Raw genomic sequence first — 26,613 nt, forward strand, 5'->3', positions numbered from 1 at the left:
GCATGCTTCAAGAAAGGCCTGCCGGCTTGTCGACTCGTCAGCTGGGTGAAGCGCAGGAAACATAGGGACCGCCATCTTAGCTTGGGACAAACCAATTGTACACCTACGGGAGGTTCTTCTTCTTTACCTCGTCAGTTCTTCACAAGTAGTGAAATAAAATGCGCTTAATTATTGCAAATCTCTTTATTATGCTTTACATTGAGAATGTCTTCCATTTTGTCCCCCACTTCGGAATCACAACTGCAGAGATAAAATAGCATGTCCCAGCATGGCCGCACTCAGGCGGATTCCGCTGGGGGTGGAGTCGGAAGAGTTCCCGCCCCCCCTCCTGGTAGGGGGGGGTTTCCGCTTCCGGCAGCGGCGGCCGCAGCCTCGCTCTGGTCCCTGCGGCTGGCGGCCGAGCCGTGTGTCTCCTCCTCCGCCGCCGCCATATTGTCTGTGTGAGGAGAGGGGAGAGCGGCCACCGCCGCTGCCGCTTCCACCACAGGTACGGTGGGAGCCGCCAGGCGAGGTCGTTGGGTGTGGAGGTGGGCCCAGGATGGGACAACGGGGCGCGGTCTCCCCTCGCGCTCCCAGCGGACTCCGGAGCGGCCCGTCGCCTTCCCCTGCCCCCCCCTCCCCACACACACATCAGCCGAGGCCCCTGCAGCCCATCGGGGAGGCCTGGGGCCACCCTCCAGGACGGGGAGCGAGGCTTAGGGGGCAGAGGCTGATGTGAGGGTGGGAACTGGCTTTCGGGACTCCCGCTAATTGCTGGGGAGAGGGCTGGACTGGGGCGGGGACTAGGGGGGCAACTTGGAAGAGGGGGTTGCTGGAGGGGGAAGGGAGCTTGAGGGGTGGGGCCACTAGGGGATGCTGGAGGAGGGTGCCTAGGGGAGTGGTGCCTGCTGGGTAGGGTGGGGTGAACCCTCCCGCGGAGCGGAGCAGCTGGAGTAGGGGCCTTCTAAGGGTCCCTCTGGGCCAGGCTGGGCTTCCCACCTGCAGACTGGGGTGCAGAGGGGAGGGAACCCCGGGCGAGGTCTCTGGGGAGAAAGGGGGAGGGGACCACGAAGTGGGGCAGAATGGGTGGAGTTGGAGTTAAAGGTTAGTTGGGAGCCTAGGTGGAAGAGAGGTATGTAGAATGAAAGCTTGGCCAACAGTATACATGTTAAGTTTGTGACCTTTTGAAAGAGTACGACTTTTTTATTTTCGTTTTGGTCATTTTGTTATTATTTTGCAGCGTTGGAACGTTAATAGTCTAGGCAAGTGATGGGTGGAGCTTCAGTAGTTTGTTTTTGGAAAGCAAAGTCAGGGTCGGAAGAAGTCGCTTCTTGACTTTTGCTATTGTGGGAAGGGAAGAGTTCTGAAAAGAAGGTGGTAAATTAATTTGGAAAGACTTGATTACCTTTCCTACTGAGTTCTATGAGAAGGGCATGGGGAGAGGACAAGAAAAGAAGACTAGAAAGGGACGATTTTTCTAGGAGTTGGGAGACTGCATTACATCTAAGGAGTGGCAATACAGGCTAGTGGTAAAGAACCAGAGTGCTTGGGTTCTCAAATATCAGTGCCATTACTGCTTAGCTGTGTGCCCTAATCTTTGTAATCCTTGTTTTCCCTATCTGTAAAGTGGGGGTAGTATTTCCTGGATCATACAGTTATGGTGAGCAATAAATAAGATAATTTTTGTCAAGCGTTTACCACAGTGCCTGACAGGTAGTAAGTGCTTGATAGATTAAAGGGACTAGCGGTATATTTGGGCTTTCTCTGTTCTAGGTAAAATTTGTGGTCAGCAATTTAACAGTAGGCAAGACTTCAGAATGTTACTTTTGTAGTAATTGTTGCAGTTTTTTCTTTTGTTGTAAGTTAGTTGACTTAATTGGCTTGGTGGACCTTTGACTGAAAGACTAGTACCAATAACTCAATCTTTCCCAAGTCATTTAGAAAAACTTCACCTGCTGTTTTATCTGGACAGGTTTACCCTTCTGTGACTTTGAAATACTTCCTTTCATGTGCCATTGGGGGAGGGTGCATGATTTCAAGAAAGAATGAAAAGATTTCAAGTTTGCTCAGATTGATTTATCAACTGATTACAAAGTTACAACTTCTGTTAAAACAAAAACATGCCCAGTTATGTTCTCTTGTATGGAATAAAGTAAGGAAGAGAAGCATATATTTAAGGGGAACATTGGGTTATTTCTATGTAAAGGGTTTATTGCCTTGCTGTCTGGGGATGAAACAAGTGGCGGCTTCTTTCCCACAGTGTATTTTTAGTTCTCCTGTTGCCTAGCCACTCTTACATGGTGAATCTTTGATTTTACTCAGAACAGACACCTTTACTTGACAGGGGAGAGGGGGAATTTTCTTCAGGAACGGAGTTTAAAGCCTTACATGGGGTTTGTGTTTATAGTAGACAGAATGCCACCCCTCTCCAAAAAGATGTCCGTACTTTAATTCCCAGGTTCTATAAATATGTTACATGGTAAAAGGGACTTTACAGGTCTAATTAGGGTTAGGAATCTTAAAATAGGAAGACTATTCTTCATTTCATGGGTAGGCCCAGCCTAATCACATGAGGCCTTAAAAGCAGAGAACTCTCTCCACCTGGGAGTCAAGAGAGGGCAAAAGGGTGAAATCAGAGATTCCAATCATGAGAGGGATTCCATTTGCTGTTGCTAGAGGGGGCCACAGGGAAACATGAGAAGGAATACGGGCAGCCTCTAGTAGCAAAGACCAGCCCTAGCTGACAACCAGCAAGGAAATGGAGACCTCAGTCTTACAACCATGAGAAATTGACCAACAACCTGAATGAGCTTGGAAGTGGATTTTTTTTTTTTTTACCCCCTGTTTCTTCCCTTTTAAAGAGTTTATTTATTTATTTATTCACAGAGAGCACAAGTAGGCAGAGCAGGAGGCAGAGGGAGAAGCAGGCTCTCCACTGATCAAGGAGCCCAATGTGGGGCTCGATCCCAGGACTCTGGGACCGTGACCTGAGCTGGAGGCAGCCACTTAACCGACTGAGCCACCCAGGTGCCCCCTTGGAAGTGGATTCTTGCCCAGAGTTTCTAGCAGGGAATTAATTTTTAGCTTTGTGGGACCCTAAGCAGAAGACATAGCCACATCCAACTAACTTCTGACCTACAGAAACTGTAACAAATTTCTATTGTTTTAAGCCACTCCTGTTGGTTGTAATTTGTTATGGCAGCAGTAGAACACTAGTACAGATTTTTGGTACCTAGAGTGAGGTACTGTTACCTAAAAACGTGGAAGTGGATGAAAGCCAGAAAAATGTTGAGGCGTATGATAGAAAAGGCCTAGAAGAGATTGTGGAAATACGGGTGTTGACTGCAAACTAGGGCTCAGGTGGCAATGAGGTAGGCTTTGGAAACTGGAGGAAAGAAGAAAGAAGATCTTTGCTACATAGTGGCCAAAAAAGTTTAGAATTGTATCCTTTGGTTATGTGGAAAAGAGAACTGGTAAATGATGAACCTGGCTATCCAGCAGAGGAGATTTCCAAGCAGAGTGTTGAAGGTGCAGTCTGGTGTGTTTGTGGATGTGAGTCTGACTAATGGAGTGAACTCCTGTGAAATTTATAGAAAGCCACTGAGGTCCTTGAGGATTTTATACTATCAGAAACAATGCCAGCTTGGATTGAAAAAGATGGTAGAAAGTTAAAGAAGGCTGTTAAAACCCCCAAGTTCTAGGCAGGAAACAGACTGATAAAGCACAGGTGTGAGTATACTGCTTTTCATTAATAAAAGTGGATGACTCGGAGGGTGGAACCAAGCACGCAGAGAAGTGGAGCTGAAAGCTACAGAGGATTTTCCCCTTAACTTTGAAAAGGAGCAAAGTTTGCCCAGATTTTGAAACTGCTTTGGACCAGTGGATCTGTTTTGTCTTCCATTTTTCTTGCTGGAACTGGAATGTCTTTAACTGTTGCCCTGTACCTGTCCCACCATTGTATATTGGGAGCAGATAATTTTTTTGTTTTCAGGAATTGTGCCTCATGAGTTGTACTTAATTGTATTATGCCCAGGGCCTCATCCACACCTGATTTAAAAGATGAGATTTGGGACTTTTTAATTGATCAGGTTTAGGTGAGTTTTTTGGACTTCCGAGTTAATCCTATAATGGAATGAGACCTCAGAATGTGGGAGGAATGTATTTTGCGTTTGGGAGAGATGTGAATCTCTGGAGGTCAGAGGGTGGGCTGTGGTAGAATAAATGATACCCTGTCCCCCTCCCCTAATCCCTGGAATCTGAATATATTAACATTATGTGGCAAAAGGAACTTTACAAATATAATTATGGTTTAAGTATCTTAAGATAGGAAGATTACCCTGGATTTCCTGAGTGGGTCCAATCTAGCATGAAGGCAGAGAACTTTCTCCAGCTGGAGTCAGAGAGATGGGCAGAACAAGTTGGAGATTCAAAACATGAGAGGGACTCAGCCTACCATTACTGGAGGGGACCTCATGGAAAGCATGTGGGCAGCCCTGCCTGACAGCCAGCAAGGAAATGGGGGCATCAGTCATACAACCATAAGAAACTAAACTTACCTAACAATCTAAATGAGCTTGGAAGCAGATTTTCCCCTGGAGTTTTCCAACAAGGAACAGAGCAAAGTGGACATCTTGATTTTGGTCTTGTAGGACCCTAAGTATAAGACCCAGCCAAGCCCACCTGACTTCTGGCCTATAGAAACTGTGAGATAATAAATTTGTGTTGTTTTATATTTGTGGTAATTTGTTATAGCAACAGTAGAAAACTAACGGGGGGGTGATTTTATTTAAGAATTTGGGGGGGTTTTCTAGAGAACAAAAGTACCAAGGATTATTTTGCGAAGCTTTTTGGTCCTAGAAGACTTCGTATAGTAATTGCATTAAGTGGAACCTATGCCTTTTTTCTTTGGTGTTTAAATATCCTGTCATTGTCCTTAAATGCAATTTGAATTGGTTAGATGACTAGCTTGGTAAAATGTAGATTCTAGAGCTCTAACCCATTTTGGTAGGATTTATCCTATAAATTGGTGATTTTTCCATGCTTATAATAAATATCTTGGATTAGTGACATAATTTCTTCATTACCTTTTATTGGTTGAATGAAGGAGTAAGTTTATATTAGAGCCCTTTAAAGACTTATTTCCAGTTTTTTAGAGGAGATGGAAATGGGTGGTCCTTTTTTGTGAATTGATAACCACCCGTGTACAGTAGTCCGTTCTTTTTACATCTACCCCAACCCATAATGGTAAGGTCTTTTCTCCCTGTCATTATCATTTGAGGTTATCATTTGTCATTTGTCATGATCGTTATCATTGGTGTCAGATTGGGGAATTATAATTGCAGAATGGAGTGCTCTAGCTCTTAAGAAAGGCTGTTTGTTTTTGTTTGGCAGTGGTATCCTATTGATTAGATTGATAAAATGTGGACTCTCAACTTCAGTGAGGACTTCAGAAGTTGGAGGAAAGAAGTCCCAATTTTTTTGAGTTCGTTACCTGAATAGAAAGATGATTATAAAATTAGAACATTTCAGGGTATGAAGGACTTTTGAGACTATGTGTTTGACTGTAGGGTTTAGAATAAAGGAAATTGGGCCACATGAAGGTTAAGTGGCTCAAGCAAGTATCAGCCCTAGAGCTGGCCTAGAATCCTGGTCCAGGCAATGGAGATACATGGCTTTTGAACCATATTCCCTGTGTACCCCTGCCTTGCCCTTTTTCTAGGTTTTACCTTGGACAGATTCTCTCTCTGTGCCTCACTTTCCTCATGGAGTCATTGTGAGAATTGCCACAGTGAATGTAACATATTTAGCAACCATATGAAGTGCTCCAGAGATAGATGTTAACTGTTACAACATTTATGGTAATTGTTTTGGCAACTCTATGACAACCTCTGCATAATACAGTCAATTTGTATTAGTTCAGAAACTGACACATGATGGGACTTGGCATTGGGTTAGGTGTAAGGTAAGGTCTTAGCACTTTAAGGTAATAATAATGTTTGTGATGTTTGATTTAAAATGAGAAACTGATTGGGGCATCTGGCTGGCTCAGTCAGGGGAGCTTGCAGCTCTTAATTACAGGGTTGTGAGTTTCAGCCCCAGGTTGGGTATAGATTACTTAAAAATAAAATCTTTTTTAAAAAATGAGAAATGGATTTGATCTTTTATATCACAATTCATTGGATGATCTAGGCCAAGTTTGTTTCCCAAGAAAATTAGTGCGTTTGTACACCTAAATATCTTTGAACTCCTAAAATTAGTAATTTCAAAAGTGGTATATCATTTAGTTGTTGCTTAGAAATCTGGGCCAGCTAGCCTTTCAGACAAAGAAATTACTCCAGGATTAAGGAAAAGGAACTGTTGTCATTGTAACAAAGGATATATTTACATTGGGCTATAGATAATTGGTGGTTTAAAAAAAATTTTTTTTTGGTATTCTCAGGGGTAGGTTTCAGCAGACCTGGTTGCTGACCAATACATGTTTTCCCCCCAACATAGAAATCACGGGTTGAGTCTTTAAAAGTTTACAGTGGAAGAATTCACAATCACGCTGGGAGTGGTATTTCACTGGTTTCTACAAATCCTGTGTCTTTTAGCCTTAGATATGAGACGCCTACTTAGCAACAGTTGCTATGGTGGACAAGCTTTTTTTACATTAGTGGTGATGTTTTCATCTATAGAAAATACTGGGTTATCTGATGTGAGGGTTTTAGGGTTAAATACCAGGTTACACTTAGAATGATCTAATTTATATGTGTCACATCTTAAATGCCTTTATTTTGGCCACTTTTTTCTTTTCTTTTTATACTTTCTGGCCTCCTGGATTTCTCTGACAGGTTTTTATTAGCTGAAACATTTTAATCTGCTTGGAAAAGTGAACACTTGGAATTTTTCTGAAGTTATGACTAATACACTAATGGCCATTTCTCAATTTAGGTATCTCATTAATGTGCTATAAATTTTAAGAAAGCAACCCTGTTAAAAATGAATGGATAAGTTATTTTTGTTAAAAAATTGAATTTCTAACTGGTCAGAAGATGTTATTACTTCAACAGACCGCGGAATGCCTGTTACATATCTCGTAGGTGCTGTGCTAAGGATCTCTAGATAGTCCCTGTCCCCAACCTTACAACTGAATGACATTCTGTAATAGTGCATGTATCATTCCACAGCTTAGTAGCTTTCACAGTGTAGTAGCTTTTTGAGATGTTTTCTTATGAAAATTCCTATTGGCTTTTTATCTTTGTTGGGGGGAGGGTATGGTTTCTGAAACAGCTACAGAAATCGGTAGCGGAGGGATTGAGAATTTCATTCTCTCTCTCTCTCTCTCTTTTTTTTTTTTTTTTAATTTGACTGGGAGAGATCACAAGTAGGCAGAGCAGCAGGCGGGGGGGGGGGGGGAAGCAGGCTCCCTGCTGAGCAGAGAGCCAGTTGTGGGGCTCGATCCCAGGACCCTGAGATCATGACCTGGGCTAAAGGCAGAGGCTTAACCTGAGCCACCCAGGTGCCCCAGAGAATTTCTCATTTTTAATGGAGGGGGCACAGAGGATAGTTGGAAAGAACTCCAGCTTTGGGGTGAGGTGACCAAATGTGGAGGTTACTTCACCTCTCTTAAACCTGGATTTTGCCATCTCTCCAATTGGGATAGCAACAGCCATGGACAGTTTATTAACCTTCAGTTTCTTCATCTGTAAAATGGGAATATAAATAGTACTTGCATCAGAGTGTTCTTGTGAGGATTAATAACTAAAGCACCAGTTAGTGTTTTCTCAGGGTTACTATGAGGGTGAAAAGAGTTATTTTATAAAATGCTGGGTGCCTGACTAATATGAATTCTTTCTCTTTGCTGTCAGTGGAGACAATGTGTTTGTTTATTGCAGTGCTGCTACTCTTTACTCTATTTTTATTTTTTGCTGCTAGGAATTCTTATTTTTTAATGAGGACTTTTGACCTGTACTTCCTGTTTCTGGTGTGTCTTGCTGGGTGAGTGTGAGCTCCTGAATTGGTGTTGGTTAGGGCTGGGTCAGTATATAAGTGACACCCAGTGTAGATTGCCTCAGTTGCTCAAGTACAGTGTGCATTGCCAGAGTGGTTATCTAGTTTTGGTGAATCTAGGGTTCTCATCTAGATAGCAAAGTGAATGTTCCCATCTCAGACTCAGGGAAAGTTCAAGGTTTGCTCACTTAGAGCCTTGTGGACCTGGATCAGAGGTCTTAATTCCCAGTGGTTCTTTTGATCATAGTTTACTTGGGTTTGGGCATTATGTGTTAGGAATATGTTTAGAGTAGTTTTTCCTGTATTGACATCTTTATGTCCTAGTCTCTCAGGTAACCCACTAATTTTTTTGTTTGTTCTGTTTTTGTTTTTGTTTTTTAAGATATTTATTTATTTGATAGAGGGAGAAGGCATGAGGTGGAGGAGGGTCAGAGGGAGAAGTAGACTCCCTGCTGATCAGGTAGCCCGAGGCGCAGGTCTCTGTCCTTGGTCTCCGTCCTTGGTCTCCAGGATCATGGCCTGAGCCAAAGGCAGTTGCTTAACCAACTGAGCCACCCAGGTGCCCTGTTTGTTCTGTATTCTTAAATCACACACTGTAGGCAGAGCATGAACCTATCTTTATCAGTACTTTAAAGTGATAAAGCATTCTGTGTATTTTTGACTATATAGATTGAATACAAATAACCATCTGCTTTGGAGTTGGTCTCCCATCTTTTTTTTTTTCTTTTCTTTTTTTAGTCTTACTTGAGAGAGCACAAGCCATTGTGGGGGGTGGTGAGGGCGGAGAGGGAGAAGCTGACTCCCCACTGAGCAGGGAGCCCTTGAGGGGCTCTGCCCCGAGACCCTGAGATCATGACCTGAGCCGAAGGCAGAGGCTTTAACCCACTGAGCCACCCAGGCGCCCCTTGCCTCCACATTTAAAGCAACCCATTTCATTGTAGTATTTATGGTAGGCTGTTAATTGAATTAATGTGCAGAATTAGGGAAATAGTGTTGAATTAGTGAAAATAACCTATTTAGGTTTTGAATCCTAAACATACTAGGTTTCAAATTTGGCCTCCATCATTTAGTAGTCCTTTGGTCTTTGGCAGGTCATTTAACCGCTGAACCTCTTTCTCCCTTTCCTTCCTCCCTCCACCCCTTCTTCCTTTCCTTTCCTCTCCCTCCTTCCTTCCTTCTTCTTTTCTTTTGCACAGTGAAAGGTGTGGGGTGGTGGGAAGGGGAGAGGGAGAATGTTAATGCAGGTTCCATGCCCATTGTGGGGCTCAGTTTCACAACCCTGAGATCATGACCTGAGTTGAAGTTAGGAGTTGGGCACTTAACCAGCTGAGTCACCCAGGCACCTCTGAACCTGCTTTTTAAAATTATTATTATTTCTTCTTTTTATAAAGATTTGTTTTAGAGAAAGAGAGAATGTGGATGGGGGAGGGGCAGAGGGAGAATTGGAGAGAGAATGTCAAGCACCTGGGTGCAGGGCTTGGTCTTAGGACCTGAGACATGACCTGAGCTGAAATCAAGAGTCCAGCATGAATGGGCTGAGCCGCCCAGGTGCCCCTACACCTGTTTATTTCTAAAATGGGAGTTTACATTTCCTCCCATGCCTGGTTTATAAGAGGCATTCAAATGGAAAGCAGTAGTTACTACATATTTTAGATTACTCTGGATCTCAGTTGAAGTTTTCTGTCTTTGGGTTCCAAAGGGTCCTGCCAGTGGAATAAAGTTTCAGATTATGACTTTATTTAGACTGTGGTACCTGATAAAATGATATACAGATGAAGACTTCTTTGCCCATGATTTATTATATTCTGCATTGTTGGAGACAGTACTCTGTCAGGTGTTTGAGGTGGAGCTGTGTTAATTCAAGTCAAACTGCTTGGCTTTCCTTACAGTGCTTCCCTTCATTGGAAGACCTCCAACTGTTGCTGTTATTTATGTAACATTGACACTTTGATTCCTTTTCTGGCTTAAAGGTAGAGAAATAAAATACAGAGAGCCCAAATGGTAATGTTTTTTGTTATTCCATCCTCCCTTGTTTGTTTTATGGAAAAGCTTGAGTGTATTGCCTTTTAAAAGGAATGTTGTAAATTTTGTAGATGGAAATAAAGACAGAAGGCCCAGTAATGTGTAGGGTTGTAATGTCTTAAATATCCTTCAGGTTTGTGTAAGTGATAACTTTGTGAGGTAATCAGGTTTATTGTGAATATTTATATTCCAAATTTGGACCTTTAACAGGGACAGAAAAAACTTACATTGTTGGCTTTGAACAGGTAGTTTTTCTGTTTATTCAGTGTGCACTAGGTTAGAGTCTGTTAAGGAGTCAAGGAGCTAATTGTTAACCTTTTGACCTGTATATTCTTCCCCAATTAAAAAAAAATACCACTATTTACATGGCTTAGTTTGATAGGTGAGGGAGATTATTGTTCATGACCTTGAGACAAGAAAGTAGAATAATCATAAAGTGGAGGGAAAAAGGCAATTTCATTTAATGTTACATTCAAGTTTACCATTAACCTGTTTTCTTCTGGTTTAGTCTTCCAAGTCAGGGTTGCTTCGTTTAGTTTGTATTTGTTGTTTTTGTTTTTTGTTTGTTTTTGTGCCAATGACTTCCATCCAAATAGATGGTCTCTCAGAAGAAATGTTTTGCTTGTTAATGGTATATCTGGACTAAAAGCTCAAAAGATGATTATATGCATTCCCCTTGAAACAAGGGGACTTATGAAATAGGTTTTTCAGCCTACTGCATGGATTTTGGCAATTTCAGCTTCCGATCTCTATATGTCATTTAAACCAGGATTTTTTCAGCCAATGTACTACATCAGCAGGAGTTACAGATGTGCTGAGGTACTGGTCCCCTCAACCCTCTGGCCATTCATGCAGGCTGCAGGGTGTCTAAGCCAATGACCTTGGTTCCAAAAGTCTCAAAATCACTCATCCCAGTATGCCATACAATTACTACTTTCCCTTGGTGTTTTGACTTTAAAAAGGCAGTAAGCACTGATAGAGAACATTTGGTAACTTTTTCTTTTTTTTTTTTTAACAGTTTTAAGATACAAAAGACCACAAATCTTAAAATAATCTTGACTTGAAATTTAGAAAAGACCATTTTAAAGTATCTCTCAGACCCTCAAGTAATTCTCTTCCCACATACAATTCAGGAGATCTATACCTTGGGGCACCTGACTGGTTTACTTGGTAGAGCCTGTAACTTATCTCAGGATTATGTAAATTTAGTCCCATGTTGGATATGGAGATTGCTTGAAAATAAAATCTTTTGGGGGCACCTGGGTGGCTCAGTCATTAAGCATTTGCCTTCAGCTTGGATCATAATCCTGGGGCCCTGAGATCGAGCCCTACATCCAGATCTCTGTTTGGCAGAAAGCTTGCTTCTTCCTCTCCCACTTCTCTGGCTTATTTATGCTCCCTCCCTCGCTGTCTCTCTTCTCTGTCAAATAAATGAATAAAATCTTTTTTAAAAAGAAAAGAAAATCCTTCCCCCCACCTCAAAAAAAGAGATACTTTAAAAAGAACTATAGGGGCATGTGGGTGGCTCGGTCCATAAAGTGTCCAGCTCTTGATTTCAGCTCAGGTCATGATCTCAGGGTGGTAAGGAGGAGCCCCATAGTAGGTCTGTGCTCAGCAGGCGTGGAGTCTGCTTAAGATTCTCTCTCCCTCCCTATCCCCATCTCCCCACTTACACACCCTCACTCTTTCAATAAATAAAATCTTTCAAAAAAAAAAGACTATAAATTATATAAGTTTAGACACTTGTGAAGAAATTCATGTTCTTACTTTTTTAATACAGTGAAGCAAAAACTCGAGTACCCTTGCTTAAAACTGTTGTCTTCACCTCAGTGACTCTGCCACTGTATCTTTTCTGAAGCTGACATTTTGTTAATCATTTGTCAAGCTTCCTCCTCATGCTAGAACATAAATTGAAGCCTAGGATACATTGTCTTCCTCTTATCCCTTCAGGAAAGGATGGGATATACTTAGTTTGAGAAATTTAAATGTTTAATATTTATGTAAATTATCAAATTAACCTTTTAAAATGGAAATTTTATAGTGTTAATAATGGGATTTTTAATTCGGCCGGGGTTTACAGATTCCTCTGAGTCTGTAACAGAAGGTGCAGACCTTTCCTTCAAAAAATATACCTGCACAGGGTATATACTTGTAGAGAGTTTTGTGGGCCTCTGATCTCTATTGATGGACTCCATTTTCTTTCTTTCTTTTTAAGAGTTTATTTATTTATTTGACAGAGATCACAAGTAGGTAGAAAGGCAGGCGGGGGGCGAGGGGAAGCAAGCTCCCTGCTGAGCAGGGAGCCCGATGCTGGCTCGATCCCAGGACCCTGAGATCATGACCTGAGCCGAAGGCAGAGGCTTTAGCCCACTGAGCCACCCAGGCGCCCCCGATGGACTCTGTTTTCAGTGCTATAATTTATGTAGCCCAAATAATAATTTCCCCTTTTATTATTTTTAGTTCTGTAACATTTGCCTGACTTTTTTTATCATTTGTCACGGTATTATGCTCTTTCAACAGACATTTCTGGACCATATGCATCTTTCTGTGATAGACTCCTGAGGGTACAGAGGCACTATTTTCTGCCCTTGGAATTTTGTTTAGCTAGAAAGACGGATGTGTGACAGTACAGTGACTGTGCTAGATTGAAGGAGTAAACAAAGAGTGCTATTGGAGTACAGAGGAAGGGTCTTGACCATTAGATTTTTTGTAAATCCATGTTTGATTCTGCGTTTCGTTTCTTTCTTTCTTTCTTTCTTTTTTTTTTTTAAGATTTTATTTATTTATTTGACAGATAGAGCTCACAAGTAGGCAGGGAGGCAGGCAGAGAGAGAGGGGGAAGCAGGCTTCCCGCTGAGCAGAGAGCCCCATGCGGGGCTCGATCCCAGGACCCTGGGATCATGACCCGGGCCGAAGGCAGAGGCTTAACCCACTGAGCCACCCAGGCGCCCCCATAGTATTAATTTTCTAATCTTACATATGTATTTAGTGTAGAGCAGGGATTGCTAACCCAAATACCTACAGGACTACAGGAGTCAGACCAATAAGATAAATGAATTGTCCAGGTTTACCTGTGGCATCTCCATTGGTTGGGTTTTAGAGGTTATTGTTGGATAACACAAGTTAGCTGATCCAAGGGATTTTTATCAGTGCAGGAGTACAGAATTATTGTAATCTAACAGACCTACCTACTTTTTCTTCTTCTTTTGAGAAATTGAAGGTTAACTTTTTGTTGTTTTGGGGGGTGGCAGCTAAGTCACACTTAAATATTTATAATGAAAATTTTTAGTACATAATTCAACTTTTGTACTATAATATGTAATATTACATAATATGTAATATTGTAATATGTAATAATATGTAATAGCTGATTGACTTTTTTTAAGGGTTTTGTTTTGTTTTTTTAAGAGCAAGAGCGTGTTTGCATAAATGAGTTGGGGGAGAGGCAGAGAAACAGGGGAAACAGACTCCATGCTGAGCAGGGAGCCCAACGCAGGCTTGATCTCACAACGCTGAGATTGTGACCTGAGCCAAAACCAAGAGTTGGACACTGAACTGACTGTGCAACTCAGGGGCCCCCATAGCTGATTCACTTTTTGAAAAAACATGAAAAACTTGTACATGAATGTTCTTCATAGGAGCATTGTTCATAGTGGCCAAAGAGAGGAAGCAGCGCAGATGTCTTATCAACTGATGGATGAACAAAATGTAGTATAGCTTTACAGTAGATTCAGCTGTATAAAGGAATGAACTACTGTGACAGAAACTGCAACATGGATGAACTTTGAAAACATACTAAATGAAATGAAAGAAGCCACACAAGGTCACATTGCGTGATTGATTCAGTTTGTATGGAATGTCCAGGATAGGCAAATCCATAGAGATAGGAAACAAATTGGCAGGGGTGGTGGAGCATTAGGAATGACTGCTGTGGAGTGTTGGGTTTCTTTTTGATGTTCTGGAATGTTTCTTTTTGATGTTCTATAGAATGTTCTGGAATCAGATGGTGATGATGGTTGCACATTGTGAATATATTAAAAACTATTGAATTGTGCACTTTAAAAGAGTAAGTTTTATGTAGTGTGGATTTTATTTTGAGTTTTTCTTTTTCTTTTTTTTTAATTTAAGATTTTATTTATTTATATGAGAGAGAGAGAGCAGGAGAAAGGAGGGTCAGAGGGAGAAGCAGACTCCTGCTGAGTAGGGAGCCCATTATGGGACTCCATGATCATGACCTGAGCCAAAGGCAGTCTCTTAACCAGCTCTCTTATCCAAAGAAAAGAAAAAGTCTGTGTGAGCCAAATGGGATATTGTTTGCTGTAGAACAGAATGAGTAAGCTGTGGATCTAGACAATAAATCACTGCCTCTCTGTGACCTTACAGCGGTTACTCCAATTTGCCTTCTGTAAAATGGGGAAAATATTACCTACAACTAGTTAGGTTTAAAAGTAGTAAATATAAATCCTAAGAAGTGATAACTGACCCTCCATAGGCTTTCATATATCATTAGAGTTAGAAGCCAGCCAGTGTTTGCTGCCCTAAGTTCCATCCTGTTTTTTATTGTTAGCAAGTTTAGAACAACCCACCCTGTTGTTTACTGCTTATTGGTCACCTACAGGAAGTATGTGGTTGTCTCCTATGTAACCTCCATGACAGTAAAGGAAAAAGTAGGGGAAGGTATTAATCCTTATATTCTGCAGTTTCCTCACTATAATCCAATAACAGAGTCAGGGTCGTATTTCTTCTCAGTGGTTACAGTGTTCCCATTCTTTCTATAACCACCTGGTGCCTTGTAAATCCAAGGTTCATGTCTTTCAGTAATAAATGGCTCTATCACGGAGTGTCAGACACTGTGCTGATCACATGGGTAAATCACATAGCCTCATAAATATTTGTGGCTCCAGGGGCACCTGAGTGGCTCAGTTGGTTAAGTGTCTGCCATAAGTTCAAATCATGATCTCTGGGTCATGGGATGGAGCCTTATGTTGGCTCCCTGCTCGGTGGGGAGTCTGCTTCTCCCTTACCCTCTATACTCCACTCATCCTCTCTCTCTCTCTTTCTCAAATTTAAAAAAAAAAAAAAGCTTTTGATTCCAAAGAAACATCTCTCACACATATTGACTGGTTTCTTATCTCATTGGGAAATATAATAGTATGACTGTTTTAAAACTCTGGTGTTCGTGATGGATGTGCTTTACATGTAAGACCAAAGAACATCTTTAAAATTAGATGCAGATCAAAAATACCCATCATAGAGCCAAACTGCTTTTCTTAGTTTTGAACATGAGCAGGTCCATGTGCAAGCAGGGTTGATTTTTGCCAAAATACTGTATATTGTTACCTTAATAGTTTGCGAAACATTTATGGAACACATTCCCATGCTAGGCACTGTGATAAATACAGGTTATATACCAAGAGAAATAAATTCTGTTTTAGGTCCTTGAGTTTATAATTAGAAAAGAGAATTGCATAAACAAGACAATTGATAATGTAATGAGTATATGGGGGTGCTTTGGTCCCATAGAGGAGCACTTGGCTCATTTTGGAGAGGTATAGAAAGGCTTTATCATGGATGTAAGACCTGGCTGATTCTTTTTTTTTTTTTTTTTAAGATTTTATTTATTTATTTGACAGAGAGAGATCACAAGTAGGCAGAGAGGCAGGCAGAGAGAGAGAGAGAGGAGGAAGCAGGCTCCCTGCTGAGCAGAGAGCCCGATGTGGGACTCAATCCCAGGACCCTAAGATCATGACCTGAGCCGAAGGCAGCGGCTTAACCCACTGAGCCACCCAGGCGCCCCAGACTAGGCTGATTCTTGAAGGGTGAGTGGAGTTTCCCCTAGCAAACATTATTGGAGGTCATAAAATTAAAGTCACAGAGAAGGAAAAAAGCATGTTCAGTACTCATTTGCTTAATGTTTTAAAGGTTTAAAACTTCTTTAAAGTGTTAGAAATGTTAAGCTGTACAGTAGAAAGACATTAGAATAGAGCAGAGGTTGTAAACTGATACCCAGTACAGTACTGATTGAACTGGTTATGGGACTACTCAGGCTTTCATTTCTTCTTGTGTTTGTTTTGGTAAGTCTTTCCTCTAGGAATATCAGATTTACTGGCATGAAGTTGGTTGTGTTATCCTGTGTTTAGTTATTCTATGTTTTAGAATATAGCATATGATAAATTCTCCTTTAAAATTTTTATTTTTAGAATTAATATAAATAAAATTGGTTCCTTTTTGTGTGTACAGTTCAGTGGATTTTAACACATGGAGAGATTTGGGTAACCGCCATAACAACGAAGACAGAGCAATTAATTATATCACCTCCATCGTGTACCCTCAGTAGTCACACCCATCCTCCTACCCCTATTCTCTGGTAGTCACTATTCTGTTTTCAGTTACTGTGGTTTTATCTTTCCAGAAATGTTATATAAATGAAATCAGACAATATATAGTATTTTGAAACTCACTTTTTTTTAAAGATTTTATTTATTTATTTGACAGAGAGAGATCACAAACAGGCAGAGAGGCAGGCAGAGAGAGAGGAGGAAGCAGGCTCCCTGCTCAGCAGAGAGCCTGATTCGGGGCTTGATCCCAGGTCCCTGGGATCATGATCTGAGCCGAAGGCAGCGGCTTAACCCACTGAGCCACCCAGGCGCCCTGAAACTCACTTTTTTTAAACAGCATGTTGCCTTTGAGATTCATTGAAATTGAATCAATGGTTCGTTCCTTTTTATTGCTTAGCAGTAGTGTGTAGTGTTCCATTGTATGGATGGACCACAGTTGTGACGGGGATTGCTGGGTCGTGTGAAAAATGTAACTGCCAAATTGTTTTCTAGAACTAACTATACCATGTTGCGTTCCCATCAGTATGTGTGTTAGTTTTTCCACATCCTCTCTAGCACCGAGTATTGTCAATATTTTACTTTTTTTTTTTAAGATTTTATTTATTTATTTGTCAGAGAGAGAGAGAGAGCGTGTGCACTGGCAGACAGAGGCAGAGGGAGAAGCAGGCTCCCTGCCGAGCAAGGGACTTGGTCCCAGGATGCTGGGATCATGACCTGAGCCGAAGGCAGCTGCTTAACCAACTGAGCCACCCAGGTATCCCTCAATATTTTACTTTTAATTTTTAAATAATTTTAGATTTACAGAAGAGTTGTGAAGATAGAGTCCTCAAATGCTCATCACCCAGTTTCACCTAGGGTTAACATTTCACATAACCATGACACTTGATTAAACCTAAGAAATAAACAATAATACAATACTGTTAACTGAAATGGACTTTATTTGGATTTTACCAGTTATGTGCTTTTTCTGGTCCAGGATACCACATTGTATTAGTCATCATGTCACCTTAGTTTCCTTCAGTCTGATAATTTTTCAGTCTTTCCTTGATTTGCAAGACTGACACTTCTGGAGAAGACTGGTGAGATTGTAGAATGCCTTTCAATTTAGGTTTGACCGATGTTTTCTCATAATTAGATTATGGTTATGAATTTTGGAGAATACCACAGGTGACATGTCTTTCTCATCATGATGATTGCATTAAGGTTATGTAATGTTAATATAATTTATCTTTAGTGATGTTTAGGTTGTATCTGCTATGTTTCTCCACTCTAGAATTATTATTTCTCCCTTTACATACTTATTTATTAGAAGGGCTTTCCTAAGTCCAAGCCAATTTCAAGGGGAGGAACATTAAGTTCCACCTCCTCGAAGGAGACATACCAAATGATTTATGGACTATGTTAAAACCACCAGAGTAATTAATGAGGATTGGAAGAGATTCTTAGAGGCTATGCAGATAATTCTGTTTCTCCTAAAAGTTCTACTAAGTTTAGCATCTGTCAGTGGATCTTGGCTACAGCAATTACTGTTGCTGGTCTAATGGAAATTTTCTCTTTCTTTCTGGATGTATATGTAAGTTGGAATTCTTATGTAGGGAAGATTTTTGAAAATTTAATTACTTAGTGTGGACTTGTGGATATTTATTTTACTCTTTAGGGTCACAATCTAATTCCATCATTGTTACTCAGATTGTTCAAGCTTTGGCAGTTGATGTTACTTCCATTTGGCTCCCATGTGTTTTTGACTACAAGATCATCTCCTCCATTCTAGAATCCGCCACTTCTCCAAGGAGCTGTCATTCCTTTTATTAGAGAAAATTATTGAGAAACCAAGATGTGGGCACTAATTAACTGTCATTGCTACTCCTTGACACTATTTCTAGTAGCTCTCAGTGGACAGAGTTAGGAATTTGCATTCAGTAATACTTTGTTGTGTACAGTTCTGTGGGTTTTGACAATGCTTTGAGTAACAAATCCACCTCTACAGTGTTATACAGAACATTTCATTGTAATGGGGCAGTCACTCATCTGTTCTCTCTTTATGGTTTGCCTTTTCTAGAATGGCCTATAAATGGAAGTATGCAATATGTAGCTTGTCGTTTTTAAAGATTTTAAGTAATCTCTACATCCAGCATGGGGCTTGAACTTAAAACCCCAAGATCAAGAGTCATATGCTTTACCAGCTGAACCAGCCAGACCGCCCCGTATGTAGCTTTTTGGATCTGGCTTCTTCACTTAGGGAAATATATTTAAGATTGTTATGTTCTTCAGATCAGTTGTTCTTCATGTTCTAAAGATCAGTTGTTTTCCACTGTGTGCTTGTACCACCATTTGTGTACCCATTCATGTGTTGTACATCTTGATTGTTTCAGTTATTTTGCAGTTGCATATAAAGCTGCTATCAACATTCAGGTATAGGTTTTTGTGTGAGCATTGATTTTTCAGTTCACTTGAAAAAGTACCTAAGAGTGGGAATTGCTAGGTTGTACGGTTAATATATGTTTAACTTTGAGAAACTGCCAAACTTTTCTAAGCTGGCTATATATACCATGTTGCATTCCCGTCGGGAATGTCGGGAATGAATTAATTTGTTACTCTGCATCCTCACCAGCTTTTGGTATTGACTTTTTATTTTATTTTATTTTTAAATATTAACCATTTTAGTAGATCTGTAGTGTATCTGTATTTTATTTGTGAGAGAGCGTGCGGGGGGAGCGGCAGGCAGGGGGAGAAGCAGGCTCCCTGCTGAGCAAGGAGCCCAATGTGGGGCTCCATCCCAGGACCCAGGAATCATGACCTGAGCTGAAGGCAGATTCTTAACCAACTGAGCCACCCAGGCATCCCTTCATTTTTATTTTAATTTGACTTTCCCTAATGATTAACAATACTGTGCTTCTTTTCTTAAGCTTATCCATAGATCTTCTTTCACAAAGTGTCTGTTCAGATCTCTTGTCTCTTTGTTATTTGGGTTGTTTTCTTATTTTTGAGTTCTTTTTATATTATACATTTAAGTCTTTTATCATATATGTGATTTATCCATTTTTATTTTTATGGATTATGCTTCGGCATTATGTTTTAAGACCATTGCCTGATCCTAATTCCAGGTCCTCAGGTCACAAGATTTTCTTCTAAAGGTTTGAAAATGTTGTGTTTTATATTTAGGTTTACCATTCATTATAAATTGCTTCTTACATAATGTGTGTAAGGTTTAGGGTGAAGTACATGATTGTGCATATGGATATGCAAATGTTCCAAAACCTCTTAGAGAAAATATTACCCTTTCTCCATTGAACTGCCTTTGTACTGTTGTCAAAAATCAACAGGCCATATTTGTATGGCTCTATCTCTGTATTCCCCATTGTGTTCCACTGATCTGTTCTAGCCCTTTGCCAATACCACACTGTTTTAGTAACTGTGGCTTTGTAATAACTTAAGATTTATGTTATTCCTTCAGCGTTATTTTTTTTTTCAAAACTGTTTTGATTATTCTAGTTCATTTGGATTTTTTTTTTTTAAGATGTTTTTGGGGTGCCTGGGTGGCTCAGTGGATTAAAGCCTCTGCCATCGGCTCCGGTCATGATCCCAGAGTCCTGGGATCGAGCCCCTCATTGGGCTCTCTGCTCAGAGGGAGCCTGCTTCCTTCTCTCTCTCTGCCTGCTTCTCTGCCTCCTTGTGATCTCTGTCAAATAAATAAATAAAATCTTAAAAAAAAAAAAAAGATTTTATTTATTTGACAGAGAGCTTGGGTAGAGGCAGAGGAAGAGGGAGATGCAAACTCCCCGCTAAGCAGGGAGCCCAGTGGACTCAATCTCAGGACCCTGAGATCATGACCTAAGCCAAAAGGCAGATGCTTAAACACAACTCAGCCACCTGGGTTGCCCCTGGATTTTTTTTTTTTTTTTTTTTTTTTTTTTAAATCTAGTCTGACAGTCTTTATCTTTACCTGGATAATTTATTTCATTTATGTGGAATATAATTAGTCATATTTCAGTTTAACTTTTCTCTCACTGTCTCTTATGTTCTGGAGTTATTTCTCTTTTTCTTACCTTTTTTGGGGGTTCTTTTTATTATTTCATTTCCCCCCTCTTTCTACTGTTGAAATACGTCGTACCATCATAGATCATAATAACTTGGAACTTGGAACCGTTATTTACCAAAGTCTGATATTAATGGTCAGTGTTTGATTGAACTTTTCCATACATTTTTATTTTGCTTGCTCTTCTTTCTTTCAACACAAACCTTCCAGAAGGGTTTATTGTTCTTTATCTTATTTATTTAGAGATATTTGCTGAATATAGAATTATAATTTGGCAATTTTTTTTCCTTAGCACACTGTAGATATTAAACTGTCTTCAAGCTTCATTGTTGCTTTTGGAAAACTAGCTGTTCTGAGTTGCTTCTTTGGATGTCGTCTGACTTCTCTGCTTGCTTTTCAGCTTCTTTGCTTTGATTTTTCTGCTGTTTTATTATTGTATGTTGTGGATTTCTTTTTATTTATTCTCTTTGGAATTTATTGGCTTCTGGAATGTGGTTGTGTTTGATTGCTTCTGGGAAATTTTCAGCTATTATACCTCTTATAAATATTGCCTTTCCCCTGTGCCATTTTCTCCTTTTTTTTTTTTTGTTAGATTTTATTTATTTATTTGAGAGAGAGCACAAGAGTGGGGGAGAGTCAGAGGGAGAAGCAGACTCCCTGCTGAGCTGGGAGCCTGATGTAGGACTCGATCCCAGGACTCGGATCATGACCTTAGCGAAAGGCAGTCACTTAACTAACTGAGCCACCCAGGTACCCCCATTCTTTTTCTTGTAGTCCTGATCAAAAGTGTACCAAACCATTCCACAGTTTCTTTTTAAAAGTTCTGTTTTGTTCTTTTCACTTCTTGAAACCTGTAGTATCTTGTTGCTTCATATATTCTGAAGCTTGTCTCTTATTTCTATAAGCATAGTCAGCATGGTTGTTTGTAGTTTGCGTTTGATGAGATCAGAAGTCTCTGTAGGACTTTTGTGTTCTTTTTTTGCCGGTTCTTACTCTTGTAGTCTTTTCCTTCAGTAACTAGTTATCTTTTATTACAGGTTGCATATTATATTTGAAAAATAATTTGTAGGAATCATTTGAGGCCCCTAATAGCAAGGTTCCCCACCCCCCCAGAGAGCTTACTCATGTGAGGTATCTGGACATTACAGGTCCAGGGACCACCTTAAAGCAAGCTTCGTATCTGATACTCCCTCCATAAGGATGTAATTCTTCCCTGGCTCTTCCTCTTCCTATTTAGTCTTACCCTGAGGTTGTAACCCTCTGAAGTTAGCTTATTATGAAGGTCTCCTTTGAGACTCCTTCCCTTGTGAGGGCCCTGTGCTTTCCATCAGGACAAAATTCTAATTTTCAGGGATCAACAAAGAGCCTTTGGACTTCCTTCCTTCTCTGGGTTCTCATTTTCTCTTCGCTGTAGGCTATAATTGTTTATCTGTTTTATTTAAGAGTGAAATGAGTATGTGTGTATGTGTGAGAGTGAGTGAGTGTAAGTGTGTTTAATCTGTTCTCTAGCTGTTCTCAGTGGGAAGATTGACCCAAATAACCTAGCCCACCCTTACTGAAAACAGGAAAATTGCCTTCTACAATCTTGGTTTCTTTGAAAACTGAGAAGCACTAGTTACACTCTCATGGATCTAAACCCCCTAGCTCTTTGTCCTTTCAGGGCATTTGCTTTGTGACCTCTGTAGTAGAACTTATCTGTATGAGTAGAGAAAGGAAGAGAATGAGATCTGAATTGCAATGGTTATGAGTTAATAATTTTTTTTTTAAAGATTTATTTATTTATTTGACAGATCACAAGTAGGCAGAGAGGCAGGCAGAGAGAGAGAGGAGGAAGCAAGCTCCCCACTGAGCAGAGAGCCCGATGCGGGGCTCGATCCCAGGACCCTGGGATCATGACTGGAGCTGAAGGCAGAGGTTTTAACCCACTGAGCCACCCAGGTGCCCCGAGTTAATCATTTTTTTAAGGCACACATTAGTAACAGAATTACTGGAACAAAATGTTCCAGTGTTATCCAAATCCAATATTAAAGGGTCTTGCTAGTCTGATGTACTTCTTTCTTATAAGGCATAATGAGTTGTGCCAGCCTCTTATCAAAGGGTATAATGTTTTAGGGTATAATGTTCCTTGTCTTTAAAATTCTTGACTTGGGGCGCCTGGGTGGCTCAGTGGGTTAAAGCCTCTGCCTTTGGCTCAGGTCATGATCTCAGGGTCCTGGGATCGAGTCCCGCATCGGGCTCTCTGCTCGGCAGGGAGCCTGCTTCCTCCTCTCTCTCTCTGCCTGCCTCTCTGCCTACTTGTGATCTCTGTCTGTTAAATAAATAAATAAATAAATAAATAAATAAGGGGCGCCTGGGTGGCTCAGTGGGTTGAGCCGCTGCCTTCGGCTCAGGTCATGATCTCAGGGTCCTGGAATCGAGTCCCGCATCGGGCTCTCTGCTCGGCAGGGAGCCTGCTACCTCCTCTCTCTCTCTCTCTGCCTGCCTCTCTGCCTACTTGTGATCTCTGTCTGTCAAATAAAGAAATAAAAATCTAAATAAATAAATAAAATTCTTGACTTGTTTAAAGTCTTGTGCTTTGCAGTTTTCTTGTTTTACTATTTTTCATCTAAATAGTCCTATGCAGCCTTCAAAACTAAGCTTAGATGTTATTTTTTTCCTGGCAGCTTTCCCCAAACATGGGGGTACTCCATTAATATTTATTGAATGAATGGTAGTGGGTGGGTGCAGTGCCTGCAGAGCACCATGACTTAATTCTTTAAAGCACTGGTCACTTGTGATGTGATGGACTGTACCCTTTGTCAAGGGCAGAGATGATTTCCCTTTATTTTCCAGGGCCTGGAGAAAGAATCTCTTCCTGGCAGTTGCCACACATTTCCTGGTACATAATTGTTTAATAAATGCTTACTGGGTGAACATTATGCTGTTAATTTGAAAGGAAGAGAGAATGAGGGATTAAGGACAACTATGGATACATGAAACAAGTAATTCGGGTAGTACTAACTACTGTTTTTGTGTGTTTATTTGGCCTTCTAGGCAGTGCCATTTTGAAAGGGTGAAAGGTGGGGCGCCTGGCTGGCTCAGTCTGTGGAATGTGTGAATCTTGGTCTCAGAGCTGTGGGTTCGAGCCCATATTGGGTGTAGAGATTACTTAAAAGCAAAAATCTGTTTAGAAAGAGGGAAATGGGGGGGAAGCCAAGTTTCTATGATTTGTCTTTGCTTTTACCAGGTGCGAGTATAGTTATGTTCTCTCTGAGTTTGTTTACAAAGCCTGTTTCTCTTGCCAGTTTATGTTGCCCGATTGCTAGGAAGAAGAATTCACTCTCTGTAGCAACAGTGCTAAGAAGGTGTTGTTTTCCTTATATAACTGCTTTCCCCTGAATGAGCAGTCTTAAATCATGCAGTCAGTGCAGTGTAAGCACATTCCTCATTCTTTACTGTAGAAATCTTTGCCCTGTCTGGATGATTATGAGATCTTGTTCATTCACTGTGGTTGATCTAGGGATGGGAGGGTTTTTGTGGTTTTTTTTAAGATGGAGACTCTAAAAAACATCAGGATTAAAAGAACTGATAAAATTATATTATTTGAAATCAGACTTTTTAAATTTAAAGTTCAAGAATAATCTTTTCCAGTTCATTAGGGAATTTATCTATAAAAATACATTGGCACAATCTATATAGTTCACTGGCCCAAATCCAGCATGTAATTTTGATTTTGTAAATAAAGTGTTATTGAAACATTAGAAAAAAATACATTGGCACAGATGATTAATCAGACATGCAGTTTTCTGGTATTGGACCATTTACTAAGCCTCTAATTTTCTTTTTAGTTGCTAGATTGAAAAACAGAAATACAGTGTAGAAGAGATTAGAGGGAGAGATTCGTTGAGGACAAGAGGAATTTTTATTGAAATTAATTAGTTCTGTATTCCATTTATGTTGATAAACATGATTTTGGCAGTACACATTGTAACCTTCTGGTTGGATGGAGTTTTCCTTGCATGTTATTAAAGAAGAGGTCAAACAGAACTGTATAACTGGCTTTGGTTGTAGGTGTGGTCTGACTTTAGTAGGGTAAATTTTGTTGGCAGAATTTTTCAGTTGATTAATTGGCTTCTATTAGTCTTAAGTATTAAAGAAACAAAATATAGCCATTGTCTTCAGCATCAGTCTGAAAGCTTTTTAGGTAGTAGTCATATGAAATCATTAAACGCCAAAGTTACACCTCCTTTTATGCAATTACGTGAGAACAGTAAGGATGAAGTTAGGTCATTTAAAATGGAAGTTATTTAATACTTTTTCTGTAAGTCAGATTTTTTTAAGGTATGCTTGTATTATAAACACTAGATGGGAAAATTGACCTCCAGGATATCTAGAACTCAGACACTCTACCTAGTTTCTAAACAAGCTTTTTGTAAAAATTGCTAAAATAAGGTTTCGCCAGTATTATCTTAGTTTTAACTCTTGTGGGGAGAAAAAGACAAATCTTAACCATGGCCCTGTTATTTAAGAGAGGAATCTGTGATACTGAGAGAGAATGTATATGCAAAGGAAATACCTACTCCAGAACCCTTGAGTCAGTCTTCCGGTTCTCCTAGCTGTGTACCACATGGCCAAAATAGGGGCACCCTATCTTCTGGAAGTAAACTTCATTTTCATTTCATTTGGCGGCGGGGGGGAAAACAAACCTTGATTTCATCAGCAAATAATATTTAGAGAACACCCTGCAAGGTGCAGAGCCTTGAACTGGGTTCTGTAAATTCAAAGGATAAATCAGACGTGGATCTTGACCTCAGAGAGCTGAGTGCCTAATAAGGAAATTAAGGTTTTTTAAAACTTTATAGGCCAGCCACCTAGGCTTTGAATCCCAAATCTCTCCTGGATATTCATGGCCAAGCAACTGAACTTATTTAGGCTGTTTTCTTATTTGTAGATAAAGGAAGGAAATGTCTAACCGTAGAACTGGGAGGGTTAGCTATTTAAAGCTTGAGAAGGCTCTTTTAGCTCCAGACTGCTTATTCCGTATCCATTTTAATGTCTCATCCATTTTAACCTAGTCCAAAACCTGACCTATGAGGTCTCTTCCAGAAGTTTTCTGTCCCCCATAAGTGGTATCAAAAGTACTTCTAGGGGCACCTGGGTGGCTCAGTCATTGGGCTCCTGCCTTTGGCTCAGGTCATGATCCCAGGATCATAGGATCAAGCCCTGTGTTGGGCTCCCTGCTCAGCGGGAATCCTGCTTCTCCCTCTCGCACTTGTATACCCTCTCTCACTGACTCTGTCAAAATAAATGAGTAAAATCTTTTTTTTTTTTTTTTTTAAGGTACTTTTGGAGTGCCTGGGTGGCTCAGTTGGTTAAGTGTCCAACTCTTGATTTTTTGTTGAAGTCATGATCTCAGGGTTGTGGGCTCAAGTTCTGCATGGGGCAGTCTGCTTCTCTCTCTCTCTCTACCCCCTCTCCCTGCTCTCACGCTTATTTGTTCTTGCATACACACTCTCTAAAATAAAACTTTTTAAAAAATATCTCTAGCCAGAAATCTGAAAGTCACCTCCCACTTAACCCATTATCTAGTACACCCAGAGTTACTGATTTTATACCATAAATTTTGTTGTTCAGATTTTTGCACTTGCCTCCGTTGCTACCACTATAGGTCAAGCTTTCATCATCATTCTTGCATAAGCTACTGCTAACAGCCTTCTTTCTACCTAAGTCTATTCCTCTGCTTGTGCCACATTCAGCCAGAGTGAACTTTTCAAAATGTGCACACGGGTCACTTTTCTGCTTAAAACTCTTCAGTAAGGGGTGCCTGGGTGGCTCAGTGGGTTAAGCCTCTGCCTTTGGCTCAGGTCATGATCCTGGGGTCCTGGGATCGAGCCCTGCATCGGGCTGCCTGCTTCCTCCTCTCTCTCTCTCTCTGCCTGCCTCTCTGCCTACTTGTGATCTCTGTCTGTCAAATAAATAAAATCTTAAAAAAAAAAAAAAACTCTTCAGTGAGGGGAACCTGGGTGGCTCAGTGGGTTAAAGCCTCTGCCTACAGCTCGGGTCATGATCTCAGGGTCCTGGGATCGAACCCCCAGTCAGGCTTTCTGCTTGGTGGGGAGCCCGCCTCCTCCTCTGTCTGCCTACTCCTGATCTCTCTGTCAAATAAATAAAATCTTTAAAAAAAAAATAAAACACCTCTTCAGTGAGTTTCCATATCCTTAGCTGCAGATAAATATTTTTAAAGATTTTATGTATTTATTTATTTAT

The 26,613-nt window shown here is 40.5% G+C and overlaps 1 protein-coding gene across 3 annotated transcripts in view; it reads left to right on the forward strand.

Moving 5' to 3' along the window:
- The first annotated feature begins 335 nt into the window (after positions 1-335).
- The window catches only part of CSNK2A1 (casein kinase 2 alpha 1), a 53,206-nt gene continuing 26,928 nt past the window's right edge, over positions 336-26,613 (forward strand). Inside the window, exons 1-2 of one of the 3 annotated variants that reach the window (XM_045084013.1) lie at positions 349-487; positions 4,564-4,682. The gene's annotated coding sequence lies outside the window, so the exon portion shown is untranslated. Of the gene's footprint in view, positions 488-4,563; positions 4,683-26,613 lie in introns of all 3 variants that reach the window. The other 2 variants (XM_004746722.3, XM_004746724.3) reach the window with 2 other exon arrangements.

This window comes from Mustela putorius, unplaced genomic scaffold (genome assembly GCF_011764305.1).
Source record: "Mustela putorius furo isolate JIRA1106 unplaced genomic scaffold, ASM1176430v1.1 tig00000743_pilon_pilon_pilon, whole genome shotgun sequence".
NCBI lineage: Eukaryota > Metazoa > Chordata > Mammalia > Carnivora > Mustelidae > Mustela > Mustela putorius.